The sequence below is a fragment of the Pseudophryne corroboree genome, chromosome 12 (genome assembly GCF_028390025.1).
Source record: "Pseudophryne corroboree isolate aPseCor3 chromosome 12, aPseCor3.hap2, whole genome shotgun sequence".
Taxonomy (NCBI): Eukaryota; Metazoa; Chordata; class Amphibia; order Anura; family Myobatrachidae; genus Pseudophryne; species Pseudophryne corroboree.
This window is the reverse complement of record NC_086455.1, coordinates 162641003-162654394: the sequence shown is the minus strand read 5'-3', so window position 1 is coordinate 162654394 and position 13392 is coordinate 162641003. Positions and strand designations below refer to the sequence as shown.

At 45.7% G+C, this 13392-nt stretch overlaps 1 long non-coding RNA gene across 2 annotated transcripts in view; it reads left to right on the top strand.

The window, feature by feature from the left end:
- Positions 1-1768: 1768 nt before the first annotated feature.
- LOC134980569 (uncharacterized) overlaps positions 1769-13392 on the top strand; it is a 159404-nt gene continuing 147780 nt past the window's right edge. For both annotated transcript variants that reach the window (XR_010190436.1, XR_010190435.1), the window contains exon 1: positions 1769-1840. This is a non-coding gene — a long non-coding RNA (uncharacterized LOC134980569). The remainder of the gene's footprint in view (positions 1841-13392) is intronic.

Genomic DNA, 13392 nt, shown 5'->3' with positions numbered 1-13392 from the left:
GCATGTCAACGTTACGGCATAGGTGTGGCACCTGCTAGAGGGCAGGTGAAAATACTGTATACCCTGATGATGGTCACCTGGCACAAACCAGATGCATAGTTTGCCAATATTGGGCCTAATTCACACCTGATCACAGCAGCCGATCAGGTCTGAACTGCGCATGCACCGCCGCATGCCAGACAGCTGACGGCTGTCTCAGCCCTGCGATCACCTCTGCCTGATTGACAGGCAGAGGCGGTCGCTGGGTGGGAGGGGGCGGGCCGGCGGGTTTAGGGGGTGCGCCCCGGGCAACGCGGGTGTGCCCGAACCGTTGAGGGGAGGCGCGGCAGCTGTGTGACGTCACAGCGACGAATAGCTCCTTTTGTACTTGTGCGGAGGGGTCGGGCCTGACATGCGGGGTGGACTAGCCCTGTGCTGGGCGTCCCCCCGCATGTCTGTGTCACTGATCGTAGATGTGGTAAATTTAGCACATCTACGATCAGGTCTGAATTAGGCCTGTAGAGTCCAGTGCACCTTGATGGCATACAGTGCAAGACACCTGGCACGAGTGAGGCGGGAGGACCTGAGCCACTCGGCTTGCTGCGAGCACTTTTTGTCGCCCGAATATTTGCGTCAATGTCGCAGTGTGATGCAATAAATCTGCTTCACGAGTCTGCAATGTGAGGTAAATGTACTGATCGTACAGCTATAACTCTACCTGCTTCACCCGAGACGAAGCAGGGAGCTGTACCAGCGACATGTGCTGACATTTGTCTGTTGGAGTCGGGAAGTGAAAACTCCCCCCTCTGGCGATCCCTGCCAGAACCCACAGCTGATGCGCCGTGTCTCACTTCCCGCCTGGCTCCACTGGGCATGCGTGAGATCTCGCTACCATCACGTGCGCTGGCAGGAGACCAGCAGCTGCCGCAGGTATGTACACATGTATACAGATATATGTGTTACATATGACTCAGTGTGGTCTTGTGAAGTGGTTTTGTTGCATTGCGTTGCTACTAAGAAGCAAAGTTGGACAAAAGAGACATGAAAAAGATGCTCGGCGCAGGACCGCAGGTGATATCAAATGCCAGTCAGGATTTAGGGGGACATTTACTAAGAAGTTATAAGAGCGGAGAAGTGAACCAGTGGAGAAGTTGCCTCATCAACCAATCAGCAGCTCTCTATCATTTTATAGTATGCAAATTATAGATGTCACTTCAGCACTGATTGGTTGCCATGGGCAACTTCTCCACTGGCTCACTTCTCCGCTCTTATCACTGCTTAGTAAATGTCCCCCTTAGTTTAGTATCACAGTGATATTATGCGTATACTGTCGGTATTTACCAATCACCTATCCGACGAGGTCCAGCGCAGTCTTCCTCCCCTGCAGTGTCTCCACCTGTGACACCCACAGAGGCGGCATTTAACCCCCTGTCGGGATTCTGACGTCGGCATTGTGACTGGCGGTATTTTAAACTCTACCCCCGCTATATACTGCATTGTATTTTATAACAGGATTGTTTCTGAGTTTACCCAGGTACTTTGCAGTTGGCAGACTCTTCTAAAATATATATAGACGCAGACCAGTTAGCTTGCCCATTAAGCTGGCACAAATGGACATACTTGTGGCTGAGATGCAGCTATTAGAGCAGAGATAAGAGCCCAAGTAAACAGAAGCAACTCCTCCATTGCTCTGGGAATTTGGTGAAGCGCCCACAGAATTTGCTGATAACGTCCCATCTGTTATAACAAAGTGCTGGTGCGGCAATCATAAATTCAGCCAGACACCGAAAGGGGTTATTTTCTCTTGACAGCCTTGTTATTCCTTTCGCAGGGAACCCATCTGAGAGGGAACTGCTTTTAGGTGAGTGGATGCAAATGGGAAATTCTCCTCAGGAAACAGATCTGTTACACTGGAGCTGGGAACTCTGCAGCAGCATAAAAAGCACACGCTATAGTTTCAGCTTGCAGTACTTATTCATTATTTTTCTAAGAGACTCAGAATTGCTCCGCTAGCGTCTTTTCTTTTTACCAGCACTTAAAACATATTGCTTCCACTTTATTTCGGTTTGCTGAGGACTAATAAGCATAGGAACATAGAATTTGACGGCAGACAAGAACCACTTGGCCCATCTAATCTGCCCCTTTTTACCATATTTGATCCTTAGGGGGACATTTACTAAGCAGTGATAAGAGTGGAGAAGTGAGCCAGAGGAGAAATTGCCCCATCAACTAATCAGCAGCTCTGTATCATTTTATAGTATGCAAATTATAGATGTTACTTCAGTGCTGATTGGTTGCCACGGGCAACTTCTCCACTAGCTCACTTCTCCCCTCTTATCACTGCTTAGTAAATGTCCCCCTAATTTCTTTGTATGGATACCCTTATGTCTATCCCAAGCATGTTTACATTGCTCTACTGTCTTGTCTCTACCACCTCTACTGGGAGGCTATTCCACTTGTCCACTAACCTTTCTGTGGAATAATTTTTCCTCATATTTCTCCTGAACCCCCCCCCCCCTCCAGTCTCAGTGCATGTCCTCGTGTCCTATTGCTTCTCTTCATATGAAGAATGTTTCCCTCCTGGACTTTGTTAACACACTCGATCTATTTGAAGTTTCTACCATGTCCCCCCTTTCCCTTCTCTGCTCCAAACTATACATATTGAGATTTTTTAGTCTTTCTGGGTATGATGTGTGATGTAGGCCATGCACCATTTTAGTTGCCCTTCTTTGTACAGTCTCTAATGTATTAATAATATCCTTCTGAAGATATGGCCCCCAGAATTGAACACAGGAATTCAATTGTGCTGCGCGCCCCCTGCTGGCCGTCTATAGTAATTGGCGTCTATCAGAGCAATTCAATTGTTGCTCTGATCAGACGCTATTAGCATTTAACGCTGCTGAAAAACACCGTTTATATAGCCACGCAAAGCGCTAAATCCGTCTACTCTAAAGATCTCTATTGAGCGTCTAAAGTCCAGGTTTGGGCGCTTTAGGAACGCAACCTATGGACTTTTAAAAAAAATATTCTCGCACCTCCGTAGGCTGCAAAATAAAATTGTGACTGCTGCAGCTAATGGGTGCCTGATCAGAGTAACAATTGAATTGCTCTGATAGACGCCCATTACTACAGACGGCCAGCAGGGGACACAAGGCAAAATTGAATTCACCCCCGTGTGTCTTGTGCTCAGATGCTTCCGTTCCTGTAGTTGATATTAATTGATGTATTTATGCATTCACTAGGAATTGGTGACATCACTGAGGCCTTACGCCATAAGGCTATAGATTTGCGGAAACATTCTCATATTAAAGGGAACTCACATCCCAGCACTCGGCTTTGGTGGCTGCAAAACACTTTCTACAGGCTGTGCCCCTATCGCAATCTCAGAATGACAATAAGACAGTAACATATTATTTATTTCACTGAAGCTTGCAAATTTTATTATAATATTCATTTTAAAAATATGTGACTACTTTTTTTTTAAAATCTGGTACAGATTAACCAAACCAGCTTCCTTTGTAATGCGCATGTATAACCCGCCAAAGACGGGGCACTCACACGCAGAGGCGAAGTCATGAGAAGATTGTTCCACCATTGATAAATTGCAGTGATAAAAGAAGGAGGAGGGGGGGGGGGGCATTAGTTTCTGGAGGACTTGTGTGTCCGACACCTTTTGTGTTATCATACGTGCGCTTGGCCTTAAGTGTTGTTGTATAGTATGAACTTTGGGGCCTAATCCATACCTGATCGCTGCGCTGCAAATGACACTGTCCTGCGATCAGATAGTCGCCCCCCAGGGGGAGTGAAAAGTCGCCCAGTACAAGTGTGGGATTGCATGTGTACGCTGTGCGACAATTCCCCTCAGTCAGTGGACAGCTGCAAAACCGTTCGCATCACACTAAGGGGTCTATTCATAAAGCAGTGAAAACTGTGGAGAAGTGCGCCAGTGGAGAAGAACCAATCAGCATTGAAGTAACATTTATAATTTGCATACTATAAAATCATACAGAGCAGCTGATTGGTTGCCATGGGCCACTTCTCCACTGGCTCACTTCTCCACACTTTTCACTGCTTCATGAATAGACCCCTGACCATCAAATGTTTTTCACATTCTGTGCAGTCTCTGCGTAGCTCAATACTTACTCCTACAGTGCGATGAGAACAGGCTGATCAGGTCCGGAGCTGACTGTTTTGTTCATATTTTTGGCAATCCAGTCATCAGGACACAGAGACATGTGAGTTCACTGCTGTGCTGTTTATTGGTAGATGCTAGAATCAAGTGGGCTAAGGGACCTTTTCCGTAAGGGGGAGGAGTTATGACACAAGGGGGAGGAGCTAGGCCAGCGGGATAGTTCCTCTACTATCCACGCCACCAACTATTACCTTTAGTAATCAGGTGGTGAGCGAAGCCCGAAGCGTGGCGAGCGTACTTTTCGGGTACCCTGTTCGCCCGTAGCTCCTCCCCCTGGTGACGTGTCTCCTCCCCTAGATACGTCAGAAGGTCCCTTCTCCCACTCCGAAATAGAATCAACCGCTGTTTATTCCCTCCAACTCCAGGCACACTGCACAATGGACCACCCACTTCCCAGCATCCCCCTGGTCCCAAGGACCATCACTGAAGAGTCAGGCTTACACAGATCAGTAAGGGAGTGTCTACAAATATTAAGCATTCTAATATACTAACATCACATCCTCTTTTCTTTAAAGATAAGCCCTGTACGCTTCAATGCAAGAATTAACAACGTCATATTAAGAACATCATCTAACACGTTTCAATGAGTCTCTCAGGTCTGCGTATTTCCCTTTTGGGTCTTTCATACACAGTCTGTGTTTCATCGACCATGTTGGACCTTTCTAAAATCGTGGTTTGTTCACCATTATCAGGATCATCATACATGTCAGATGAAGGGTATTCTTCAGTCATGTTGTCTTCATTATGGTTAGGTTGAGATCTTAAATCCACCCGATTTCTTCTTACTTCCGTTCCATGCTCTGTACGTATAGTATAAGATCTTGGTGCTACTTGTGCTTGCACAATACCTTTCTGCACCCAAATACCTTTCTCGTGATCTCTGAGACGGACTTGGTCACCCGATTTTAGATCAGATAAGCGTTTTGTTTGTCTGTCATGGAACAGTTTCTGTTTCGCCTGTTGACGTTCCTTACTCAGTTTGACCAACGCTGAGTTATGTGTATTAAGCAGTTCATCATGTATCGGGAGATTTGCTCTAATCCTTCTTCCCATCAGCATTTGTGCAGGAGAAAGTCCATTCTGTAAAGGTGTACTGCGGTAGATTAAAAGACTTTTGTAGAAATCTTCTTTACCTTCTTGAGCTTTTTTCATGAGACTCTTTACAGTTTTTACTGAACTTTCCACCAACCCATTTGAGCGTGGATAGTGGGGACTTGACGTAGTATGGTCAAATTCCCACTCATCAGCAAATTGTCTAAATTCAGCACTGGAAAACTGAGGACCATTGTCAGTGAACACTTCCATAGGAACACCATGCCTTGCAAAGATTGACTTCATGCAATTGATTACGGCTTTACTAGTAGTTGTATGTAGTTTCTTCACCTCAGGGTAGTTAGAGTAATAATCAGTCACGACAATGTATGTTTTCCCATTACAATCAAACAAATCTGCGCCAACTTTCTGGTACGGTCTCTCTGGCACTGCATGAGGACTCAGTGGCTCGACTTATTGTTTCGGTCTATACGTAAGACATAATTCACATGTAGCTGTAGTCTGTGCTATGTCTTGGTTCATTCTTGGCCAATACATAACTTCACGCGCTCTCCGCTTACATTTTTCTTCTCCTAAGTGGCCTTCATGTATCTTGCACAGCATAGTTTTTCTTAGTCGTGCAGGTATGACAAACCTATTGCCTTTGTAAATAATACCATCGACAACTGTAAGGTCACTGCGGTGAAGAAAAATGTAAGCGGAGAGCGCGTGAAGTTATGTATTGGCCAGGAATGAACCAAGACATAGCACAGACTACAGCTACATGTGAATTCTGTCTTACGTATAGACCGAAACAACTAGTCGAGCCACTGAGTCCTCACGGACTGCCAGAGAGACCGTACCAGAAAGTTGGCACAGATTTGTTATTTTGTTCATACGTTTGTAAATCCAGTCATCAGGACACAGAGACATGTGAATTCACTGCTGTGCTGTTTATTCCCTCCAACTCCAGGCACACTGCACACTGGACCACCCACTTCCCAGCATCCCCCTGGTCCCAGGGACCATCACTGAAGATTCAGGCTTACACAGATCAGTAAGGGAGTGTCTACAAATATTAAGCATTCTAATACACTAACATCACACTGACGTCACACACCCGCCCTGAAAACGCTTGGGAACGCCTGCATTTTTCCTGACACTCCCAGAAAACGTCCGCTTCCTATCAAAGACCTTGCAAATACCGGTGCAATCGAAATTTTAGCACCATCAGGTCGCTGTTTGGCGGCGTGCGTGCACATTGCAGTGCATGCCCAGTAGTTTGATAATCGCCCCCTGCGCAAAACCGCACAGCAGCGATCCGGCCTGAATCGGACCCTTAATCATTGCATGTATATGATGTACGTATTGTACGGCCTGTTTAATCAGAAAATGGTAACGCTCTATGGCTCGGAGTTAGACTGCGATCTGTTCTGCAGACTTAACAAAAGGATAACATTGTTTTTGTGGTTACAGTGTCTAAGCAGAAAATATTCCCCATTTCATTCGCTCGCAGCATGACCAAGCGAGAATAATGTCATCGGGGAAACTTCACAAGTGACATGAATTAAAAAAACAACAGATGTTTGGTGAAGTAAAGAATCCGACCAATGCCAAGAAGTTGAAAAACAAAATTAATTTCCTTTGGTCTTTGATAGTGATGATGTAATGTAGCTAGTAGGGAGAGCCTGTCACGGTTCTTTATTGTAAAAGGAAAAATGCTCGCCACGCAGGAGGTGAGAGCTGTTAGTTTAGTTGAAACTTTAATTAAGCACGTTTTTAATTCGTGGAACACATGCAAATACGAAGCTGAGGTCATTCCTAATGATTTTGCTTTTCTAATCCCTGAATTATTGTGGAAGGTTATCATCCAGCACCTGCAAAAACATGCAGCCAGCTATGTCATGGTGACAGCATACTGGCGGGTTATAATGTACTATTGTAACGCAGGCCAGAGGGGGTTCTGTTACAGAGGCCATGTTTGCGGAGAATGTGGGTAGGGTGATGTTGGGGTCTATTCATGAAGCAGTGATAAGAGTGGAGAAGTGAGCCAGTGGAGAAGTTGCCCATGGCAACCAATCAGCATTGAAGTAACATTTATAATTTGCATACTATAAAATGATATGTAGCAGCTGATTGGTTGCCATGGGCAACTTCTCCGCTGGCTCACTTCTCCACACTGCTTCGTAAATAGACCCAGTTGTCAGGCTGAAAGGATTTCTGTCAGTGACACGCCGTGGACGCGGCCTCTTTGTGGGATGTTTCTTCAGCGACTGCTCTTATATCGAAATGTGGGTCACAGGTCAGACAAAAAATGTGGGACAGGTATACGTAATAATGTAGGTTCTGATGGGATCCGGTCTGAAGATCGACAGTATCTAGGTCGACAATGTTTAGGTCGACCACTATAGGTCGACAGTCACTAGGTCGACATGGATGGAAGGTCGACGGGGTTTCTAGGTCGACATGTGCTAGGTCGACAGGTCTAAAGGTCGACATGAGTTTTTCACATTTTATTTCTTTTTTTGAAATTTTTCATACTTAACGATCCACGTTGACTACGATTGGAACGGTACAGTGTGCCGAGCGAAGCTGTAGCGCAGCGAAGGCACCATGCCCGAAGCATGGCGAGCGAAGCGAGCCATGCGAGGGGACGCGGTGCACTAATTTGGGATCCCGGTCACTCTACGAAGAAAACGACAAAAAAAAATAAATAAATCCTCATGTCGACCTTTAGACCTGTCGACCTAGCACATGTCGACCTAGAAACCCTGTCGACCTTCCATCCATGTCGACCTAGTGACTGTCGACCTATAGTGGTCGACCTAAACATTGTCGACCTAGATACTGTCGATTTGATGAACCACACCCGGTTCTGATATGCTTGTTTTCAGGGGGGACTTTACCTATGGGCTGCAGGACTACAGCCCCCCAGGTAAAATCCGCCACCCAACTCAGTGTCAGTGAGCCAGATGCAGTCCGTGAGACCTATTGGAAGTCCTACCTGTCAGTCACCCGCGGGACAGGCAGTCATATTTGGATCTGTTTCCTCCTTCCGGGACTGCCAGACCGGGCTGCGATAAGCAGAGAGCTGGCTTCCTGTAGGAAGCCACTCCCTGCCTTTGGTGCAGCCCAATCCGGCTTCTATGGGCTGGATCTCGTACAAAAAAGGTGGTACGGCTGGCCGGGGAGTTGGGTACCACTAATAAGGGCACGTGCCCCAGCTGTCGGCGTCATTGATGGGGGTGTGCCTAGCACTTACGGAGGTGCTGGTCTTCCGTCTTCCCCCAAGCTAGCTCTCCCTTTAATGTGAATAGATGTCGTGCGCGTGCGTCTATTCACACGGCAGCAGCACGGCAATAGGCAGGCTGTTTTAGCAGGGCGGCGCTAAAGGGGCAGGTGCAGTGCCCTGTTAAAACAGTCTAACGCGGACAGCAAATTGCTTATCCCACCCATAATAACCTATATAGGGCAGAGAAGATGGCTGCAGTTCATTGGTAGGCCGATCAGTCCATGGAAGTGATGATTCTGTTCATTGTATATTTTATTTCGTACTTTGCTTCGCCCCTAAGTGTAACCCCCTCCATGTGTCGCTGATCCCGCCCGTTGTAACCTGTGTAGTGCACCTAAGATGTTGCCTTCACCTGGTACTTTCCTGGGCAGGATGAACGATCATCTGATGACTGTGAGGGCACCTTGTATTGGAATTGCAGGTGTTGTATACAGGCACTGTAATCATTTCCTAAAAAGCAGCCAAAGCAAGGGTGCACTATAGCCAATACAGTCCACGCGACTGCTATAGGTTGCGGCAGCAATTGGGGCACCGTCCCTGAGGGAAAAATGGGCATTGAAGTACAAACATCATAATGAATTTTTCCAGGATAACAAGGGGACTGTATAAGTAAGTAATAATAATGTGCCAGGGTCATACCTTCCAACCAACATTTTAGCCATGAGGAACAGGGAGAAAAATAAGCCCCGCCCCAATCTGGCTAACCCCCATTCCACAAAGGGAAACATTGCACTTTTGGATAAGCTCCTCACCCTTTTGAGATCCACCGATCAGTCCTGCCAAACGATGGAGCGAAAGCAGACTATTGTTACCGCGCTTAGGGGGTCATTCCGAGTTGATCGCACGCTGCAACTTTTTGCAGCCTATGCGATCAACTAGACGCCGCCTATGGGGGAGTGTATTTTTGCATAGCAAGGCTGCGATCGCTTGTGCAGCCCTGCTATGCAAAAAAACGTTTTGTGTAGAACAAGACCAGGGTAAGAGTTACTTACCCTGTGCGATCAATCCAGCGATGCAGGTCCCGGAATTGACGTCAGACATCCGCCCTCCAAACGCCTGGACACGCCTGCGTTCACCGCACCACTCCAAGAAAAAGGGAAATGGGTGTAATGATGTGGGACATGTATGTTGGGTCTTGTATTGATGGGAAAGGGGTGTAATGATGTGGGACATGTATGTTGGGTCTTGTATAGATGGGACAGGGGTGTAATGATGTGGGACATGTATGTTGGGTCTTGTATAGATGGGAAAGGGGTGTAATGATGTGGGACATGTATGTTGGGTCTTCTATTGATGGGACAGGGGTGTAATGATGTGGGACATGTATGTTGGGTGCTGTATTGATGGGACAGGGGTGTAATGATTTGGGACATGTATGTTGGGTGTTGTATTGATGGGACAAGGGTGTAATGATTTGGGACATGTATGTTGGGTGTTGTATTGATGGGAAAGGGGTGTAATGATGTGGGACATGTATGTTGGGTGTTGTATTGATGGGACAGGGGTGTAATGATGTGGGACATGTATGTTGGGTGTTGTAATGATGGGAAAGGGGTGTAATGATGTGGGACATGTATGTTGGGTGTTGCATTGATGGGACAGGGGTGTAATGATGTGGGACATGTATGTTGGGTGTTGTATTGATGGGACAGGGGTGTAATGATGTGGGACATGTATGTTGGGTGTTGTATTGATGGGACAGGGGTGTAATGATGTGGGACATGTATGTTGGGTGTTGTATTGATGGGAAATGGGTGTAATGATGTGGGACATGTATGTTGGGTCTTGTATTGATGGGAAAGGGGTGTAATGATGTGCGACATGTATGTTGGGTGTTGTATTGATCGGAAAGGGGTGTAATGATGTGGGACATGTATGTTGAATCTTGTATTGATGGGAAAGGGGTGTAATGATGTGCGACATGTATGTTGGGTGTTGTATTGATGGGAAAGGGGTGTACTGATGTGGGTCATGTATGTTGGGTCTTGTATTGATGGGAAAGGGGTCTAATGATGTGGGACATGTATGTTGGGACTTGTATTGATGGGACAGGGGTGTAATGATGTGGGACATGTATGTTGGGTGTTGTATTGATGGGACAGGGGTGTAATGATGTGGGACATATATGTTGGGTGTTGTATTGATGGGACAGGGGTGTAATGATTTGGGACATGTATGTTGGGTGTTGTATTGATGGGAAAGGGGTCTAATGATGTGGGACATGTATGTTGGGTGTTGTATTGATGGGACAGGGGTGTAATGATGTGGGACATGTATTTTGGGTCTTGTATTGATGGGAAAGGGGTGTAATGATGTGCGACATGTAAGTTGGGTGTTGTATTGATGGGAAATGGGTGTAATGATGTGTGATATGTATGTTGGGTGATGTAATGATGGGAAAGGGGTGTAATGATGTGCGACATGTATGTTGGGTGTTGTATTGATGGGAAAGGGGTGTAATGATGTGGACATATATGCTGGGTGATGTAATGATGGGAAAGGGGTGTAATGATGAGGGACATGTATGTTGGGTCTTGTATTGATGGGAAATGGGTGTAATGAGGGGGGACATGTATATTGAGTGTTGTATTGATGGGAAAGGGGTGTAATAATGTGATACATGTATGTTGGGTGATGCATTGATGGGAAAGGGGTGTAATGATGTGGGACATGTATGTTGGGTGTTGTATTGATGGGACAGGGGTGTAATGATGTGGGACATGTATTTTGGGTTTTGTATTGATGGGAAAGGGGTGTAATGATGTGGGACATGTATGTTGGGTGTTGTAATGATGGGAAAGGGGTGTAATGATGTGGGACATGTATGTTGATTGATGTATTGATGGGAAAGGGGTGTAATGATGTGGGACATGTATGTTGATTGATGCATTGATGGGAAATGGGTGTAATGATGTGGGACATGTATGTTGGGTGATGCATTGATGGGAAATGAATGTAATGATGTGGGACATGTATGTTGGGTGATGTATTGATGGGAAATGGGTGTAATGATGTGGGACATGTATGTTGGGTCTTGTATAGATGGGACAGGGGTGTAATGATGTGGAACATGTATGTTGGGTCTTGTATTGATGGGACAGGGGTGTAATGATGTGGGACATGTATTTTGGGTCTTGTATTGATGGGACAGGGGTGTAATGATGCGGGACATGTATGTTGAGTGTTGTATTGATGGGACAAGGGTGTAATAATTTGGGACATGTATGTTGGGTGTTGTATTGATGGGAAAGGGGTGTAATGATGTGGGACATGTATGTTGGGTGTTTTATTGATGGGAAATGAATGTAATGATGTGGGACATGTATGTTGGGTGTTGTATTGATGGGAAAGGGGTGTAATGATGTGCGACATGTATGTTGGGTGTTGTATTGATGGGAAAGGGGTGTAATGATGTGGGACATATATGTTGGGTCTTGTATTGATGGGAAATGGGTGTAATGATGTGCGACATGTATGTTGGGTGTTGTATTGATGGGAAAGGGGTGTAATGATGTGGGACATGTATGTTGAATCTTGTATTGATGGGAAAGGGGTGTAATGATGTGTGACATGTATGTTGGGTGTTGTATTGATGGGAAAGGGGTGTATTGATGTGGGTCATGTATGTTGGGTCTTGTATTGACGGGAAAGGGGTGTAATGATGTGGACATATATGTTGGGTCTTGTATTGATGGGAAAGGGGTGTAATGATGGGGACATATATGTTGGGTGATGCATTGATGGGAAATGGGTGTAATGATGTGGGACATGTATGTTGGGTCTTGTATTGATGGGAAATGGGTGTAATGATGGGGGACATGTATGTTGGGTGTTGTATTGATGGGAAAGGGGTGTAATGATGTGGGACATGTATGTTGGGACTTGTATTGAATGGACAGGGGTGTAATGATGTGGGACATGTATGTTGGGTGTTGTATTGATGGGACAGGGGTGTAATGATTTGGGACATGTATGTTGGGTGTTCTATTGATGGGAAAGGGGTCTAATGATGTGGGACATGTATGTTGGGTGTTGTATTGATGGGACAGGGGTGTAATGATGTGGGACATGTATGTTGGGTGTTGTATTGATGGGAAATGGGTGTAATGATGTGGGACATGTATGTTGGGTGTTGTATTGATGGGAAAGGGGTGTAATGATGTGCGACATGTAAGTTGGGTGTTGTATTGATGGGAAATGGGTGTAATGATGTGTGACATGTATGTTGGGTGATGTAATGATGGAAAAGGGTGTAATGATGTGCGACATGTATGTTGGGTGTTGTATTGATGGGAAAGGGGTGTAATGATGTGGGTCATGTATGTTGGGTCTTGTATTGATGGGAAAGGGGCGTAATGATGTGGACATATTTGTTGGGTGATGTAATGATGGGAAAGGGGTGTAATGATGTGGACATGTATGTTGGGTGATGTAATGATGGGAAAGGGGTGTAATGATGAGGGACATTCATGTTGGGTCTTGTATTGATGGGAAAGGGGTGTAATGATGTGGACATATATGTTGGGTGATGTAATGATGGGAAAGGGGTGTAATGATGTGGACATATATGCTGGGTGATGTAATGATGGGAAAGGGTGTAATGATGAGGGACATGTATGTTGGGTCTTGTATTGATGGGAAATGGGTGTAATGATGGGGGACATGCATATTGAGTGTTGTATTGATGGGAAAGGGGTGTAATAATGTGATACATGTATGTTGGGAGATGCATTGATGGGAAAGTGGTGTAATGATGTGGGACATGTATGTTGGGTGTTGTATTGATGGGAAAGGGGTGTAATGATGTGGGACATGTATTTTGGGTGTTGTATTGATGGGAAAGGGGTGTAATGATGTGGGACATGTATGTTGGGTGTTGTAATGATGGGAAAGGGGT